We start from the raw sequence: 5,615 nt of genomic DNA on the forward strand, positions 1-5,615 counted from the left end.
TTGGCTGTGCTATTCAAGAACATGGTGGACAAGAGCAGCATTTTGAAGATCTCTTCTATTGAGCAAAGAAAAGATGGAAACCACCCAAAGGAAGATCTAATGTGTTACTACACAGAGTTAGATAGAGCACTTGCCGCACAATGAACACTGGGAACAAACATTGAAGAAGATAGGGTGGTGCCTGTGGCTCAAAGGAGTAGGACACTGGCCCTATATGCTGGAGGTGGCAGGTACAAACCCAGCCCTGGTCAACAAAAAAACCTGCAAAAAAAAAAAGATACCCCCTCAGCCTAATAGGACTCATAGTTTATATTATTTATTCAATAATTTTTTTGGAGAAAGAATCTCATGCTGTCCCCCTGGATAGAGTGCTGTGGCATCATCATAGCTCACAGCAACATTAAACTCTTGGGCTTGAGCAATCCTCTTGCCTTAGCCTCCGAGTATCTGGGACTACAGGCAGCCACCACAACACCTGTCTATATTTTAGAGACGGTGCCTCTCTCTTCCTCAGGCTGGTCTCAAACTCCTAAGATCAAGCAATCCATCTGCCTCAGCCTCCCAGAGTGCTAGGATTACAGGCATGAGCCAGTGTGCCCAGCCTAGGACTCACAGTTTATAAAAGGTGACAGACATCAAAATTCCTGGTACCCACCTAATATGTAATGACATTCACAGATGATATGTGAAGCCCAGAGACCAGGCCTGGGGGTTGTGTGAAGCTTCTGGAAGAGGAAGCCTGAGTTAGATCATTGAGGAGAAGCCAGCCAGGTGCAGGGCATGGGAGGTATGGGAAGTGTCCTCCGTGTGCTGGGAGGGAGGTATGTAGGAGAGAAAGAGCTGGGGGGTGTACTCAGCAGTCCTACCAGGCTCTCCAGCTGTCTTGCACATGGAACTACTGGATCACCACTTGTGTGGAAAATGATGCCCAGGACACATAACAACCATGGTTAGTACCTAAGAGCTCCTTCTTCTCACTTTCCTCCACCATCTCTCATGACCCTCCAGAGACCACACCCTTGGACACCCCTCCCCGTTTCTCCCTTCCAAATGGTCCCCCATGGCCACAGAGCTGCACACCCATGGCTAGCTCTGGGGGACGCAAAGTACACAGTTATCAGTACTTTGGGGTTGAGTGTGTCATCACCAAGTCCATCTCACTTTGCATTTTGTTGTTGTTGTAAATCACAGTGCATTTTTATAATTTTCTCTCTATCTTTTCTACAGCTGTGTGGAAAAAGCAAAATGTGGGCTAAATAGCCCTGGGCTTAGGTTTCTCCTCCTCCACTCACTAGCTGAGTGACCTAGAGCACGTCTCCTCACCTATATGTGTTGGCACTGTACTCTGACTATTGAGATGAGAGCAACACAAGCAGAGCAAACACTCAGTCCCTTCTCTCTGCTGCTTTCCAAGCCAAAGCTCTGGTGATTGCACAAATAAGGTCTTTTGGTTTAGTTTCTCCATACTTCCCCTTAAAAGTTCCTCTGAAGTACATGCCAGGCCACACTGGCAGCCTTAGTGGTAACCTACTTATGCTTGCAAAAATCTCTCAAAAAATTGGCCCGTTTTCTCCATGCAGACCCCCCCTTTTTTTGAGATAGCGTCTCATTCTGTCACCTTGGGTAGAGTGCTGTGGCATTATCATAGTTCACATCAACCTCAAATTCTTAGGCTCAAGTGATCTTCTTGCCTCAGCCTCCCAAGTAGCTGGGACTACAGGCACCTACCAAGACACTCAGCTGCCCACCGCCCTTCTTTAAGCTCTTCCAACTGAAACGTGCCCTCCCTGACACTGCATGCATTCTGGAGCCACATGTGCTCTTACCATTCCAACCAGAAGCAAATGGCCCATTGGATAGGCCCCACTGTCCTTGCTGCCCCCTTCCTGCCCCTTCTGTCCCCTTCCCTAACTGGCATGACCACTCTCTTCTCAGGCACAATTCTCTCCCTGTCCCCATGCCTGCCCCCACCCTCCAGAGAACTATCTCATAACTGTCCTTCCTTTAGGATCCTGGAATGCCCCAGCTGCTCCCTCAGACACATGGGGGAGAGGCCCAAGCTGAGGCCTGCATGAAAAAACAACTTCTCCAGCTGTTTCTCTGCTCTTCGTCCCAGCAGAGAAGACAAAGAAAGTCAAACTAGACAAACTCAATCCTTGCAGTTGATTTTTGTTGAACTCACTTTATCCATAGTCTTACTATATCTTCCATTAAAATATTTTGCCATTTTATGTCAAAATATTTAGCAGCTTTTAGGCAATTATTTGGGTCTAGGTAATTTCTTCTGCAGAAAAGACAACAGCACATTCAATACAGTGAATCAAGCTAATCTTAATAGCGTTTCACTTGGCAGCTACAGGGTCATCATCATGATCTATGTGCTTTCCACGCAGGTAAACGATGACAGGAAAACATCAGGAGCACAGAGGGTAGCCGTGTGTTGTAAGTGCGTTCCTCAGACAATTTTTCATAAGGAATATTCAAAGGAAGTGGGAAAGTGCGATTCTTACTATTCAAAAGGCATTATACTATGGTTTACTTCTTAATATTCTTCAAGATGTTTTACAATTTTTTTTGTTAGTCAGGGAACATGCAAATTCCCCAAGAAGAAAGGTCATAGCACAAAAAGAGCCCTCAACAAACCATCAAATCTCACGCTTGCCCAGGAGGCAGTGGTTTCACGGCAGGCTCCTGTCGTCCATGGGTTTCTCCTGGAACAAACACCTTCCTCTCTCCTTCCCTTTTACTTCAGACCTGCCCTGTTCTCTTTTCACCTTCCCATACCACCCAGCCCTACTCATGAGCTCCCATCAGAAGGACTTATTTTCCCAATAAATCTTCCTTGAGCACAACAGAAGCTGGGAAAGCGACTTTACTCTTCAGATACAGAGTTCTTTCCTAAGCAGACCCTAAGACCGCCATGGGAGTGCAGGTAGTTCATTTGGGAGGTGATCACAGCAGGAAGGGTAGAAAGTAAGATAGAGAAGAAAGAGTCAAATAGATATTCATTATGAAGCCAGTCACCTCTGTAAGAAATCAGAGCATGAGTTCTTTCTTTGGGGTACCCAGGAAGCCACATTAAACAGGTGTCGTGTCTGAGAGGTGAGGGAGCTCGAGCATTCATACCCAGCTCTCTCACCAGCCATTCAGACATTTGTTGTTAATTCCCCAGGATTTCTAGGTTATTGTGTGGAGGCAGCAAAATGGATTTCTTTAGCTGTGGAAGACCCTCAGGCCAAGAAACTCAGTTGGATATCCAGCAAATATACACTGAAATTGTAAGGATTGGGGAGGAATTATAGGATCTGCCACTGCCACTGTGGTGCTTACTTTTGTAGCAGCCTCCTCCAAATGCTTTGCATAAGCCCAGTTAGTGATGGCAAAGGTATTTCATTTAAAATATCAGCTCCAGTGTTATATGAAAAGCAAGGTGGTTCTAGCACTCCCCTTAACAGGGACAGAAGAGGCCCATTTGCGTTTGGTTAAGGCACTGCCACCTTCTTTGTGGCATCTAAATTGTTTTTATAGACCAGTGCAACAACATAGAGAACCCAGATATAAAACTATCTACCTACAGCCAGCTAATCTTTGACAAAGCGGCAGTTATACACTGGAGAAAAAATTCCTATTCTGTGCTGGGAAATCTGGATTGCCACAAGCAGAAGAATGAAACAGGACCTTATCTCTCATTACTCACAAAAATTAATTCAAGATGGATAAGAGACTTAAATGGAAGGCATGTAACACTGAGAATTCTAGAGGAAAATGTAGGAAAAACTCCTCTAGATATTGGCTGAGGCAAAGAAGTTACAAATAAGACCCCACTGGCAATCACAGCAACAACAAAAATAAATAATCAGAGTTCAGTTAAACTAAAAAGCTTCTTCACAGCTAAGGAAACAATCAGCAGAGCAAATAGACAACCTACAAAATGAGATAAAGTACTCACTGTACATCTAATGAAGGGCTAATAACCAGAATCTACAAAGAATTCTAGCAAATCAACAAGAAAAAAATGAACTACATCATTTAAAAAGTGGGCCAAAGATATGAAAGAAGCTTTTCAAAAGAAGATAGATAGTCAATGATATATGAAAAAATGCTCAACATCGCTAATCATCAGGGAAATACAAATTAAAATGACAATGAGATGTCACCTTACCCCAGTGAGAATGGCTTTTATTAAGAAGTCCAAACTGATAGATGCTGCCTGGATGCAGAGAAAGAACACGTGTACATTGTTCTGCATTGGCCTGCAAATTAGTACAACCTCTATGGAAAACAGTATGGAAATTCCTCAAAGAACTAAAGACGTACCTACCATTCAATCCCGCAATCCCACTCCTGGGTATCTGTCTAAAGGGAAAGAGTCATTTTACCAAAAGGACACCTGTATTTGAATGTTTGTAGCAGCACAATTCACAATTGCAAAGATGTGGAATCAACCTAAGTGCCCATCAATTCATGAATGGATTAACCAAAGGTGGTATATGTCTACCATGGAATGCTACTTAGCCATAAAAATTATGAAATAATGCCTTTTGCATCAATTTGCATCAATGGAACTGGGGGCTATTCTCTTGAATGAAGTCTCATAAATGGAAAAACAAATGCCACGTGTGCTCACACACTAGTGCAGAGAGGGAAGTAAGACTCAGTGGAAATCAACCAGGAGAGAGAGCAGAGGAGGGGAAGGTCAAAAACCTACTTAATGGGTACAGTGAACCTATTTGGGTGATCAGCACACCTACGTCTAATGTGACTCAAACATTACTTTTTTCTCTCTGACACACTACCTAGACTTCACAGTTGTGGGAACTAAGTTCTTTTGCTTGAGTCATTTTGAGTTGAAATATCTACAAACTACTAAAAAAGAATAGATGAGAGGAGAGGCCCCAATGACTCAATGAAATTCTTTGGGTTTCAGCATCAAATATGTTACTGCCCCTACCCTGGAGGTAGATTTAAAAAATAATGATGAAAGTTCCTATAAACTATAGAAAAAAAATTGAGATTATCATAGCATTTCAAAGTTAATAGATTAGTCTTATAACTCAAAATACTTGTATGCCCTTAATATTTTGAAATTTAAAAAAGAATGTCAATTCCAGTTTGGTTACTAGTGGTTTTGTCGGGAAAGATAGATTCTGGCATTATGTTAGAGGTCAGAGAGAGTTGAGTGCAGAATGGTGCAATCTTACCAGATGTTTGTCATCCTGACTCCTGAAAGCAGTAGGCAGAGTCATACCCCCCTGAGGGCCCACAGAAAAATGAAAATGCCGCAGAGAAGTGGCTGGGCCATCAGACCGGTCTTAGTCTGTTTGGGCTGCTAACAAGAGTACTATAAACCGGATGGCTTATAAACAACAATTACTTCTCATAGCTGTGGAGGCTGGGAAAGCTGGCAGATTTGGTGTTTGGTGGAGAAGGCCTTTTCCTCATAGATGGCGCCTTCTGGTTGTATGGAAGGGGTGAGTTAATTCTCTCTCTCTCTCTCTCTCTTTTTTTTTTGAGACAGAGTCTCAAGCTGTTGCCATGGGTAGAGTGCTGTGGAGTCACAGTTCACAGGAACCTGAAACCCTTGGGCTTAAGCAATTCTCTTGCCTCAGCCTCCT

General features: G+C 43.4%; 2 pseudogenes; both read left to right on the forward strand.

The window, feature by feature from the left end:
- Positions 1–5,615, forward strand: part of LOC100963204 — a 178,265-nt pseudogene that overhangs the window by 89,096 nt on the left and 83,554 nt on the right.
- Positions 3,412–3,524, forward strand: LOC111726092 (annotated as a pseudogene).

Source organism: Otolemur garnettii, unplaced genomic scaffold, assembly GCF_000181295.1.
Source record: "Otolemur garnettii isolate 467f Iridium unplaced genomic scaffold, OtoGar3 scaffold00053, whole genome shotgun sequence".
Lineage (NCBI taxonomy): Eukaryota > Metazoa > Chordata > Mammalia > Primates > Galagidae > Otolemur > Otolemur garnettii.